We start from the raw sequence: 14,290 nt of genomic DNA, 5'->3' as shown, positions 1-14,290 counted from the left end.
GTGGCCCTGTCTCTCAGGCACAAGTCTATCATATGGTTCTTGACATGAGGTTTGGTTTAAAAGGAAGCAAATAGTGTTTATAACAAAGTAGGCTTGATCAAGGTGTGGTCCCATCCATCACTGTCAATCACAGCCGCAGCTCCTGAGAGGTGAGATGATAAATTGTCTGAACTGTGTGAAAACTCTTCCTCGGAGAAAATACTTGCATCAGTGGCATCAGGCTTCAATATTTTCCTTCTCCTAGCATGAGATTTAAGTTTCTTGGGGACCATTGTTTCAATAGTAATAGCCAACTTGAGGGGTATAACTATCTCTTTATTTTTGTCAGTACAGTTACAATGATATTGAAATTTTCATTTTATATTTAGAAATATATTGAAGCCTAGGACAAGATTTTGTTAGAAAATTAACTGCACTTTTTCTTTACTGCAAACAAATAGCTTTATAATATGCAGTAGCTTAATTAAATTAAAGAGTTAATGTCAAGTCTTTCTGCCTTGGACTTTAATTTTTCAACTCTGGAAACTTAAATGAAAACATATGTATATTTACCAACTAGAACTCAAGTTTTAAATATTTATATATATTCAAATTTAGAATATATATATAATTGAAGTGGATAGAAATGTTAGATATCAAATTTGAAATTAAGATGAATGAAATTCTCCAGCATGCCAGGAAAGGTGGGGAAGGAATTAGAGATCTGACAGCTATTCAAAAGGCAAAGCAGAAAAGAAAATTTTGTTGTTAGTTAGTTACAGGTGGTAAGAGAAAAAAAAAATCAGGTTTGCTCTTGGGCTAGGCTAAAGCACCTACCCATCATCAAAATAGGAAACGCAGAAGGAAGATAGAGAAGCCATGCAGGAACTAAGGATGCTAAGTTCCATTTCCCAGGTACTTAATGTCCTATACATGTTCATTCTCATGATCTAGAGATTGGGTCAGTTAAATTTTCATACACTCCTCATCTACCACAGCCGGCCCTTTTGTGAAGAGGATGAAATAACTGAACCATCAGGATATGTACTTAAGCTTAGTATACAGGGATGTCAAAATATGCTACAAAACCTGAAAATCAGGGCAAGCTTTAAATGTAAATGTTAGCAAGAAAAGATCAATAAGATTCAGGTTTATAGACTTCCTTTCATAAGCAAGGCCTCCAGTCATTTTCAGTTGACTCCTCCACTTACTATAACATGCATGCTGGCGCTGACTCTCAGCCAAACTAATTTTCTGCTCTTGCTTCAAAGAAGATTAGAAGCGGGGAGGGAACTGCTAAAGGCAGTTACACTTTCAGTACTATAATGTGATTGCTGACAGGTTGACAGGAAGGGCAAGGAAACAAAATACACGAAGAACCACTAGGCAGGACAACGTAGCTGTAAAATATCAAAATCACTGTTTACTTTCAGACTGCAAGCAAAGACAATGATAGGAACACCTCTTCATCACCCACAGATAAAAGACCTGCCATTATCCCCTCTGAATACAACTTGAAAAGCTTATAGATTTTTATAACATGATTTCCTTCCAGTGTTAAGTAAACTTATTAAATTTATCATATAAACCTTTTTTTCCTCCAGAATTCCAAGAGGAACAGTAAAAGTAGAAAAACATTGTTGTTTGAGGAAATACTTTGTTTCTACAAATTGAAGCTTGGAAGAAATACAAAGAGCTCAACTCTTCAAGGGTGTGGGTCAGTTCTGAATGCCCGACCTTGATTAAATATTGTGTTTATTAAAGGGTCTTTTGAAAAATCGGTTAAGAATTTTCCTAATAGTCAGATGGATAGAGAAATACAAAAAATTCTATATATACTGAGGGAGGTGATATATACTGTGAATATGTTTTATTGCTGTTGGTTAATAAATAAGCTGCTTTCAACCAATGACTTAACAGAGTAAAGCCAGGTTGAAAAATATAAAGTAGGTGAAGTCAGGGAGTAGCCACATAGCCACCTGCAGGAGACAGATGCATCCGCTCAAGTCCATTGGAAACTTGCTGGTAGGCCACAGTCACGTGATTAATAGAAATGGGTTAATTTAAGATATAAGAGTTAGCCAGAAATATACTTACGCGATTGGTCAAATAGTATTGCAATTAATAAAGATTTCTGTGTCATTATTTTTAGTCTGGGCGGCCAGGAAATGAACAAGAAGCCTTTGACAAAAACACACTTTTTATGGCACATCAGACAAATATGATCATTCTTATTTTTGAAGATAAAGTATATACACAGATAAGTACATTATAAGCATGGTGATTTAAAAATGCTTAGCAATGCAATAGGAAAACAGAGATGGTATCATATAAAATAATTTTGGGTGGCATATATATTTATTTAAAAATGAAATACAGTGTTAAAATATTTGAGATAGCAAAACATTATAATATATAAGATAAAAGTGTGGCAAATAAATTGTATGACCAATTACTATGCAACAAAAAAATATACTTAACTGAATGCATAAAGAAATGAAAGGAGACTTCATAACCAGGCAGAGAGTTAAATGCTACATCAGGAACAGTGCAGGAAATATTAAAGTTATGGGTCACATGAAAAGTGAAAGTTTGAGAACTTGGGTTCCAAAGGAAATGGGCAAAGGTGAAAAATCATCTATACAAAGAAATGGAAAATACACACCGTCGTAACAAAGTCAGTGCTTCCGGGAAAGTAAAACAAAAATGAGTAAGAACATGGAAGTAAGTGGGGAGCTGTTGGCCAAAGTGCATGCAATTTCAGTTGGACATGGCAGAGCAGTGTGGCTTTCCAATGTATGGGAAGCTGCTCAGCTTTAGGTGAAATTAGACCAAAGAACCCAATCTTTAATAAAATACAAACTCTCTTGACCTAAAAAGGAAAACTCTGCTGTTCATTGTCCATCTCTGAAAAATGACCCCTGAGTACATACAAAAAAGGAAACTCCTGACTAGACACTAAAGCTATTTTCCTATTTTCTTCTCTTCCAGAGGTTTCCAAAGGTCACAGGCAAAATACCCAAGGCTTCAGCGATGGGGCAATTTCTGTAGTAATTATAATGTTGCGGATCATATGCAGAGAAAGACCTTTGAGTACTATTTGAGAAGTCACCATAATATTGTTATCAAAATTTTATAAATAAGATAGAAAATTGATTACAAAGAGTATTCAATAAAATTTAGCAAATGTATTTGCATAATATTATATCCAGTACTTTGTCTAAATATGGTTCTTAGCAAGCAAAGATTTGATAGAGAAAAGTCTTTAGTGAGTCTCACTGTATTAAATCATAAAAGAAAAACAATGACATAGTTTTAAACACACCAGAATACATTTGAATGAATTAACATTTGCTTTCGAGATTAAATATAGTATATAGAGGGTACTCTTGGTGGTTTTCTTTATATGGTAACTGGGTACACATATACGCAATCATGAAATATATGTATGTTACATAAAGTCAGATATTCTGTCATGACAAGAAAGCAGTTACATTTCCACTAATAAGAAAAGAAATCAATAGTAGATGTCTACCATCACCTCCAGGAACACATGTTTAGAAAAACAGAAAGGTAGAGATGATTATGGCTAAAAGTTTTGAAAGAGGAGAAGTAAGCTAATTCCTAAGTGACAAATTTTGTTAAATAAATTGAAACATTCAGAAACTCAATCTTTCCTATTACGTTTAGGAATAAATTGAAATAGAGAAACCTCTTGAAGAATAACGTTTCCTCTACATATGACAAAGTCTGTGTTTATCGTGGGCAAACTCAACACATCACTTTACATGTTCTAGGTGTTTCTGCTTTGTGCTCATAGGAACTGATGCTTCACTTTTTATAAGAGAGAAAATTCAGGGAGAGATAATTTCTGAAAAAATTGAGAACAGATTTTATTTCTGTTTTATCAGATATTACAGTGTGTAAGGTCCTAGAAATTGAGGTATTTTCTTAGTGCATACATTTATTACTTTGTAGAATAGAATTGTCTTAGATACTATATCGCATATGTGTATATCTATACATATATATGTATATTGCCCTGCAATATACCTGCATATGTATTAAAAGTATTTGAATGTTTATATGAATTTACTTTTTTCTCAAAAAGGTCAGAAATGTTATTGTTAGTATGACCAATGCAAGGCTCTTTTAAATAATAGCAGGTATCTAGAAATTGAGAATATTTTAAGAATTCTGTTTTTAGATGTCATATGAGACACACTGCTTTTATAATGCACTTGGTTAAGTCTAAAGACATGGAAGGAAGTGATATATAATGAGAACTAACTTACCACTGATCTTTACTCGCCCCACCACCCTGCTCACTGCTGATACAGGTAAGAATCTGCGGGTGAGTTTATTTTATCTTTTCAGGATATTTTCACAGTCTTATTTTGCCCTTCTCTTGGTGACAAATATTTGCTTGTGCAGTCTCAGGACAGAGGGTGCCTCTCTCTTATGTTAGGCCAGTTTATTCTGTCTATAGGGAGCACTGCCTTCAGACAGTCACCACAGTGATTAGGAATTTGAACCACACTTTCCCCTTTCTTTAACATTGTAAAGTATCAAGGAATAGCACCAGATGTTACTACAGGCAGAGAGGTAGACAGACAGACAGACAAAGACAGATGGGATAGATTGTGTTGTCATTCTCCAGCTATCCAAGATGTGTAGAAAAATTTTCCCTCAACTATTTTTTTCCAAATTAATGCTATGTGGCCAATGTTATAGTTAGTTCATATTTTGAGTGTGTGGCATTATATCAACATTTTAACTATATCTTTCTAAAATTGTGGTAAGAAAAAAATAATCCTTGACTGTGTAAAAATGAAAGAGTAAATGTAAAATAAAAGGATATTCATTAGTCCCAGAAATAGTTAAATCAATTAGGTTTAAAAGTAAGCTTTCTGCTAACCTCAATCATGATATCTCTTTCCTTGCTCTCATTTCTGTCCTTCCTCCATCTCAACTATCCCATTCCCTAAAGTTCTCCTCAACACTCCCCTTCTCTCCTCCTCTTCCCCTTCCACCCTCTTTTCTCCCTCTACTCCCACACTCCCAATTTGGTCAGGAGATGTCATCAATTTCCAATTTCCAAGTGGGTCTATATATGTTTTTCTTTGGGTTCACCTTATTACTTAGCTTCTCTAGGATCATGAAATATAGGCTCAATATCCTTGGTTTAGAGTAGTATACACTTATGAATGAGTACATACCACATTCATCTTTTTGGGTCTGATTTACCTCACTCAGGAGAGTGTTTTAAAATTCCATCCATTTGCATGCAATATTCAAGATGTCACTTTTTTTTTTTTACTGCTGACTAATACTCTAATGTAAGATGAGGCTAATTCCAGCTAAGACCCTAATCTATAAAGTAGGGGGCCCAGATCTTGATTTTCCCTGTAGTCAGACTGATGAATATCTTAAATATCACTATAGATCTTCATCTAACAACTGATGGAAACAGAGGCAGAGAGTGGAAAGAGTGAGAATATGAGCAAGGAGGTCAAACCGTGATGGGTTCTCCCACTGAAACAGTCTACCTGTGTTAATGGGAGCTCACCAACTCCAGCCTGACTGGGAAGGTACAAGCATAGGACTTAAATAGTCCCTCTGTCTGTGGTTGACAGTTGCCTGGCTGGGGCAGACTGAAGGACCACTGGCTGTGGCACCAGGATTTATCCTTATGGCATGTACTGGCTTTATGGGGTCTTATTCTCTTTGGATGTAAACCTGCTCAGCCTAGATATAGTAGGGAGGGCCCTGGACCCTCCACAAAGCAATGTGCCTTACCTTCTCTGAGGATCTGATGGGGTGGGGTGGGAGGGTATGTGGAAGGAATGGGAGGAAGGAGGAAGTGGTAACTTGGATTGGTATTTTTTTAAAAATCTAATAAAATAAAAAAGTAGGCTTTCAAGATGATAGCCTTCATCTTTTGCATCAAAATTTGCCTTTATATTTTAATAAGCATGGCCGATCATTTTCTTGTTTTTCTTCCCAAATATTTAATATACAGTATTTTTTCTTTTTATGTAAAGAGAAAAAATAAAAATGAATTAATGAAAAGTCTCATAGATGGCAACCTTGTATTATTGTGTTTATTTTGTAGACATAGTAATTGTTCATATAAGAATATGATGAATGATTATCATTGAAGAAAATATAGAATATGCCAGATAAGTAAATAAGAATCAGCCATCCCTCAATTGAGCTCAACTTTTTTCATTAATTATTTATTTTTTTTTTTTATATACCAATCCAAGTTCCCTCTCCCTCCTCTCCTCCCTTTTACCCCTTCTCCTCACACCCATCCACTCCTCAGAGAAGGCCTCCCCTGGGACGTCAACAATGACTGGACCCCTCTTGGAGGCAGTACCAACCCTCCCCACTCCGACCCCATGTCTAAACTGAGCAAGGTAACTCTAGAAAGAGAATGGGCTCTACAAAGTCAATTCGTGCATTTCAACATTTTTTTTTTTAACAGAGGAGTCAGAGCAAGTACAAAGAAAGACCGTCTACCTAATTTCTCTTTACTGGAGGATGGAAACTCTGACCGATGGACCACTTTACAGCAGTTCCGATATGGGTAGTTGAGGACCTGGATGCCCATCTAAAAGTTTTGATCAAACCATTTAACTTGATCCGAAGAATTCAAATTTCTGTAGTGTTCTATTGAATTTGTTTTGATTACAAGAAATTTCATTATCTTTTATGTTTTTATTTAGCATAATCAGAAAATAATGCATTAGTTTTCTGGCAGAATGAATAAACTTGGCTAACACAAAAAATATTTTTGTCCAAAAATCCTTATTAAAAAAGTAGAAAAACAAAACAATAAAATATATTGATAACTAAACAAGCATTTTGAATGTGTAGTGTAGGCTCCCATTGTTATTTTAAAAAGAGTACGGGTTATTAAATGTCCTTTTAGTGGTTTATTTTCAATCATCTCCATTCGTTTTCCATTTTTGCATTAGCATATCATCTGTCAATTAGCTTCCAAGTTAACTAAGTTTATATATTCAAAGTGTAGGAGACCATGCATCTCATGAAATTATATGATACCTGCACAGTACAATCAGTTAAATGCCAATCCAATCAGTAATGTTTGGTGCCATATTTATTTTAGGTCTATCTTGCTCATCATAAAGTACATTCCACATTTACATGGCACCTGTACATCTTGCATTTACATGTATTACTTGCGCATTCTGCATTCACATAATACATGTACATTCTTATTTGCATGTAGTGCATGGACATTCTGCATTCATATATAGTATAGACATTTATATACATTTATATTCAGTATGTGAATATCCTGTATTTATATAAAGTATGTACATATTCCACATTTATATATAGTATATACACATTCTGCATTTATATAGTACACATACATTCTGCATTTATATGTAGGACATTTACAGTCTGATGTTATATATAAAACACATTTATTGTGTGTTCTACCTTAAGTGTCTCAGTCCTGTTCTTTTGATCTTCCTTTCTTCAAATGTCAAATAAAAACTAGCTCTGGAAGGTATGCCACAAGAGTCGTCACATTCCTTGTGCTTATTTGCTCGCAACCTGCTCCTATTCATTGTGGTTTCTCCTCAAGACATCGTTTAGGACCTGTCTTCCAGTGTTTGAAGATAATCAGAACCAATTGAATTACAGAAAAATCACTAACCCTCACATTACATTGCCAATAATTGTCAAGAACGCAGCCCTATTGATTCTTTGTGTGTGTGTGCTCATGACTTGTGCGTTTTCAGGATCTCCATTTAACAAACATCTGTCACAGGTGGCATTTGTCTAAGGCTCAGAAACAGCTTGAATTCAGGAAGGAGGCCTGGAATCACAATGGGTTTTTGTAAGGTGATTAAGGCAATCCATCTCATCATTTTGGGATACTTAGCCTTCCTCTCTACTTGCATTCTTTGCCATCTTCATGACTTTGCAATCAAATGCTTCTAAATACTTCTTAATTTAAGATTTCAGGACACCGTTTGTTTCCTGAAGCTTGTCACATCACCAGTCAAAACAGTTTTGTTTCTTCTACTTTGTGTGTGGAGTGTGTGCACGTGCGTGTGTTTGGAGTGGAAGCATCTCTCTCTCTCTCTCTCTCTCTCTCTCTCTCTCTCTCTCTGTGTGTGTGTGTGTGTGTGTGTGTGTGTGTGTGTGTACGGTCTGTGAGTGTGTAGAATCCAGATGTCAACATCAGGTATCTTCCATTACTACCCTCCACTTAACTTTTTGAGTTCTCTCACTGGATGTCATTGACATTTTCAGCTGGAGAGGCTGTGCATTGACTCTCTCTGATCTATTTGTCCCCTCCTCTGCCCACTCCCTAGAGGCTGGAGTTCCAGTGTCACAATACCATACTCAGCTTTCCCATGGACACTTCAGACCCAAATTCAAATTCTTATTCCTATCTGGCAAGCACTTTACTCACTGAGTCATATGTCCAACCTGCTTGATTTTATACAATACACAATCTAGAGGATGATGATGCAAATTAGGAGCCAGAATAAAAGCTAAGAACATACAGCATAAATATTATAAATGGAGAGCAACCAAGAACGTGACAGCCACTGTCTATGCCTCACTGGCTTGTATTACTTCCTCTGTGAAAATTCTTTTCCAGCCAAATTAAGATGATGTGGTTGACTTAGTTGGCCATCACACATCCATTTCCAACAGTTTTTTTCAGTGAATTATATGAGGCAGAATTTCAAAGACCAAGTGAAGGGAGTTCCAACAGAATCATGCTAACCATTTGGGGTTCTTATGGGAGCGAATATTGGCATCTCCCACCATGATCACTATGGTAGTGTCAAATTATCAACAAATATGTTCTAAGAGGATAACTACACAAGTCGAAGCCATTCCCAGATGCTAAGTGAAATATGAGGAGCATGTATGTGTGTTTTTGTTTATGTGTGTATGTGAAGAAATTTTCCTGCCTCTGTGGGATTGACTATTTAGAACAATTTATATGACTTAATTACCATCTCATTCTAACAATTAAGGAGCAAATGAAATTTGACAATACCTTCTGAACTTCCTTCTTCAGCTTCATATGGTTTCATCTCATTTGTTTGACAATGATATTTGGCATTGGGTAGGTAGAAGGGAGGTCAGGCTAGATCCAAGAGGTGACAACTCCTACAGCCAAAAATAGACTAAAGTGAAAAAGGGATTCCAGTCTAGTCTACTACATTCATGTCATGTTAGAGATGCTCAAAATGAAAACATGCTGTACAAATAAAACTATGTGTGATTGATGCCTGTTGAGTAGTGGCCAAGGAGGATTAGAGTTCATTTGTGGTGTTTATTTCCAGAAACCAAAATAAAATCTTTGAAAGGGAACTGCTTGGTGGCAAGAAAGTAAATAGGAAAAGATAGGATAATAGATATGCTTTATGTTCATTTCCATATAAAATATATTTAAAGTGAAATTACATTGCATCATTCCTAATTACTGCTTTGCAACTGTTCATTACATCTAACTGTAATTGATTGAGGCTGAAACTATGAAGGGGTCTCTTGTATAATTCAAAACCCATAAGTAAGTGCCATCATGGCTTCATGGAGGTTTGATTGCTAAAGCATGTAGAAATGGCCTGTTTTATAAGTTCTGTTAAATGCCTTGTAACATAGCAACAGCAGATCCTGGCACATGCTTCAGTGGCAATGACGTCCTGGAGTACAGAAAATGCAAGGAGCTCTTTCCACGTCTGTGATTTTAGCTGACCAAGGATTATCTCAGAAGCAGAGTGACTGGGGATGAACTGGAGATTGAAAGCTGTGCAAAGTGCAACCAATAAACAAACCCGAGCTGCAACGTGTTCTGTAAACCATAGCTGCCATGCTGAATGAGTAATTATGCTATTGCAGAAATGATAAATAATGCTTTGCTATCTCCACTGGGAAAATGAAGTGTGTGCTGCCCCTTAAATTGCTAAAGGTGAAACCCACTTCCTGGGGCCCATCTGTCAGAAGGGACATGATCCGACAAGATAATTTTTCTTAAAGGGTTTCCTGCTTAGGTCTATGGAATGAAAACATGCAGTTTATAAAATTTATTCTTGTGATTCAACAGAGGAAGATTAAATCCTAATTAAAACTCTATTGAAGATATGTTATAACATCATGGTTTTTAGTGTAATTAACTATGGTTTGGATCTTAGCATCTTTAAAAAATTGTATTTTATGTAGTTTATTTGAACAGATTATGGAAGTCAAAATCAAAATATCAGAAAAGATAGTGCACCAAAATACTTTATGCGTGTATTTTATCAGCAGAAAAGTCTTTGAAGCTGCCAGTCAGCACAAGTTTCCAACCACGCACTAGCTATATGAATTTATGGCAATAATGGTCAGATATTAGAATAAAATAACACATCCTCCTTCTTTCCACACACAATATGTGTAAGTTGGACCAATGTTAGTTGAACATCACAGCAACTAGCCATTCCTTGCAGACATACACATGCCTCTAGCCTTGGATGAATATAAGACTTCACTAAAGATCTTCTGAGCAGATCAAGGGTCCAGTCCCCAACACAGCAAATCCAGAGCATGAACAGACCTCTAAGATCGCTCTCTTCTCCTATGTATGTCACCCGTGTAGATGCTGCTCAGTTTCCAAACAAATCATAAGGATTTATTTTCCATGTGTGTGTACGTGGCAGAGATTAAGTGGGCTACGGAAAGTCTAGCCTGTAACTGTACAAGTTCAAGATTACTTGCTCTTTTCCACTGAACTCATTGATAATTCTAGCTTTTGTTGCTGATGTAGGAGAAAAGTTACTCTGCTTCTTGTGTTAAATTTGAGTTTGCACTATACATTAAATACTGTGACTTTTAATTGGCTGTTTCTTGAAACAACTTCATTATGAATTAATTGTCTTGTCAACTAAAACATTATCTAATCAAGAGACTTTCCCAATGATGTTCTACAAATGTTTGAGAAACGTCTATATCTTAACTAACATGAATTTTAAGACACTATGCATTCTTTTCTGTGGAAATGAAAATGTATTATCAGAGGTTATAAAAGTAGAAAACCTGACCTGAATGGGGAACAGTTTTAATGCCTAGTCTTAGTAAACCTGTATTTAAGAATATCCTGGATTATATGAACCTATTCATCTAAATTCTCACTGGACAATGCTATATTTTCAAGCATCACACAGACATCTGGTCTCAGAAGTCAATGCTTAATATCAGAAGGTTAACTTCTGAACACAATATTGCAGTAATAAAAATTGAAGCTCAGGATTAGATATGAATGCAGAGCTTTTAATTCTTGGGATTATAAATCTGTATTTATGTTAAATATAAGCACACCTTCGTTGGGAGAAAATTCTCTGTGTACAACCAGCACTTTTGCAAGCCTCTTCCTCGACAGTGAACATAGTCTCTGTCATGAAATATGTGGAAACTTGAAACTTAGCATCTCTTTGCTTCAGTCCCACCCATTCCATATGTACTTGTGTGAACTGGAGCTTGAACAGTTTGTGAAGGAGTGCTGTTGCCCTGGGCCCTGCTACTGGGAGGAGACTGTGATACCCTCTTCATCATCTAGAAAGAAAAAAACAAAGCAACAGACTTCACACCCGAAAGGATTCTAGACAGATGTCATGATGGAAATCGTGTGTGTAGACATAGCAGGGGTAAACGTTTGGAAAGGTATCTGTTAAAGGGTTCAATATTTTTTTTAGAACCAATGATCTCTTCTCACTGGATTTAAACTTTTCCGTAAGCATTAAACTTCCTGAGGCAAATGACTAAAATTAATTGCTGTAGTGAGAAAAGCTACAGTAGCATCCCTATATGCGCGATTTCATATTTTATGGTTTCAGTTATGTGGTTATCCATGATGGAACACTTTATTGTACTTTTCGCAGTATTTAGAATTATGAATAATATTTGAATTTACATGAATTTATTAACTTTGTTTATTTGAAACTACTGTGTGTGTGATAGATGTGCCAAGAATGTGTTAATCTAAAAATAACCAGGGAATTAAATGCACTAAGTTAACCACAAAACAAATATTTACATTTTAAGATTTACATTACAAATAATAAATTGGTATACAGCACACTGCTCCTGATCAGTATGTTAGAGGTAAATTTGATCTGTGGTTATTACTTTATTGTCTTGTTGCCTAAATGATGATGTGCTAATTGATTTATCCAGGATTCATCACACCAGATGACAAGAGTTGACTGGGTGCTCTCTTTACCTTTTCAAGTAAAAGTGAGTTCCCATTTCTCGTTTCAGCTCTAGGACCCCACCCAGTGGACACTCATTCAAGCTCTGGTGTGTCTAGAAGACTTTGAGTCCTTGGTTCTTACTTTACACTCTTTTTACCTCCTCTTCCTCAGAGCTCTCTGAGCCCTGAGGGGAGGCATTTGATGGGAACAGCCCATTCAGTGCTGGATGATCCATGGTGTCTCAGTCTTTGAACATTATCTGGATGTGGGTCTCTGTATTCATTCCCTCTGCTTCAGGAGAAAGCCTCTCTGATGGGGACTGAGCAAGGCACAGACTTATGAATATAGAGAAAGGTCACTGGGTGCCTTTTTTTTTTTACTTTGTTCCTTTAGCAGAACAGTAGTATTTGGATTTGTCCTAGGTCCTTGGTCCATGTAGTCTCAGGAACTTGGATATTTGAGTAGCATTAGCTATGGGTTATATCTCATGGCGTAGACCTTAAGTCAAGCCATATATTGGTTGGTTATTCCCACAAGTTTTGTTACACAATTGCACTAGTATCTTGCAGACAGTTCACCACTGTAAACTGAAGGATTTGAGGTTGCGTTGGTGTTTGCCTTTCCCCTTTGATGGCAAGCAGAGTACTATCCACAACTATAGGGTGAAAGATCAAGATAGGCACACTTTGATTTCTCCATGTTTAATAAGTTGTATAGGTATTGTCTTCAGGTGTAGGACTTTACCATGAGGTTTGTAAGTGCTACTAGAAACCTTGGTAATAACTTGGATTATTTGGGGCTACTCATGGAACCCCTTTAGTCAACATCTTGATTAGATACAACCCATTCCTGTTACCATAAGCTTCATTTAGTGACAAGAGATACCCAGCCACAGCTCTGTCTTCCATGTTATTTTGATTTTGTTTAGATCACCTTCATGTATGTATGCATCATAAGAATCTTCTACCTTATTAGGTTTCTGTAGTACCACTCGTTTAGATGCCTTTCCGCACATTCCCTCAGCAACTGCCCTGTTTGATCATCCCATTCCTAGACTCCTCATTATCCACCTATAACTATTTATTTTATTTCCCCTACATTAGGAGATCCATCTCTCCCCACTGGTCCCTTATTCTCAACCTAACATCTGTGGTTATACAGATTGTAGCTTGCTTATCAATGACTAAACAATTAACGTGCACATATAAGCAAAGAGCAAATACATACCATATTTGTCTTTCTGGGTATGGGTTACCACACCTAGGATTTCTAGTTCTCTCCAATTACATGAGAATTTCATGATTTAATTTTTTGAATGACTAATATTCAATTGTGTAAATGTACCATGTTTTCCTTATCAATTCATCCACTGATGGACATTCAGATTGTTTACAGTTTCTGGCTATTGTGAATATCATAACAATGAACATGGTTGAGCAAGTGGGATGAAACATACTATGGATATATGCCCAAGAGTGGTATTGGGTCTTGAGGTAAATTGATTCCCATCTTTTTGATCAACTGCCACACAGATTTCCATAGTGGCTGCACAAATTCACATTCCCACCAGCAAAAAATGAGTGACTCCCTTAATTCACATCCATACCAGCATGAGTAGTCATTTGTTTTCTTGCTCTTGGCTGTTCTGACTGGCATAAAACGAAATCTCAAAGCAGTTTTGATTTGCATTTCCCTGATGGCTAAAGAGTTGAACATTTCTTTAAGTGCTTTTCCTCCATTTGAGTTTCCTCTTTTGAGAATTCTGTTTCTATTCATTCCCTGTTTTGAAATTGAGTTATTTGTTTTCTAGATGCACAGCACAGTTTAGTCAAATATTTTTAATGTAGATATGACCAAATAAATTTTGGATACTTAAGATGTAGGCCAATGTAAACAGAAAGTTACACTTAACAAATTCTTTTTTTTTACTGTTTATTTTCATATGTGTATGAGTGTTTTCTGTGCATGTATGTAAGTCTGCCATGTGAATGGAATGACCAGGGAGATCCGGGCATGGATTGGATTCCTTAGAGCTAATCACAGATGGTTGTAAACTGACGTGTTGTTACGCTCAGAAG

At 36.3% G+C, this 14,290-nt stretch overlaps 1 protein-coding gene across 4 annotated transcripts in view; it reads right to left on the bottom strand.

Annotated features, from left to right (window-relative positions):
- Window positions 1-14,290, bottom strand: part of Gpc5 (glypican 5) — a 1,110,053-nt gene that overhangs the window by 183,058 nt on the left and 912,705 nt on the right. The window contains exon 8 of one of the 4 annotated variants that reach the window (XR_012907933.1): window positions 9,041-9,153. The exons of the other annotated variants lie outside the window; for them this stretch is intronic. The gene's annotated coding sequence lies outside the window, so the exon portion shown is untranslated. The remainder of the gene's footprint in view (window positions 1-9,040; window positions 9,154-14,290) is intronic. 4 annotated transcript variants of the gene reach the window in all.

Source organism: Microtus pennsylvanicus, chromosome 15, assembly GCF_037038515.1.
Source record: "Microtus pennsylvanicus isolate mMicPen1 chromosome 15, mMicPen1.hap1, whole genome shotgun sequence".
NCBI lineage: Eukaryota > Metazoa > Chordata > Mammalia > Rodentia > Cricetidae > Microtus > Microtus pennsylvanicus.
This window is presented reverse-complemented; position numbering and strand designations above follow the sequence as displayed.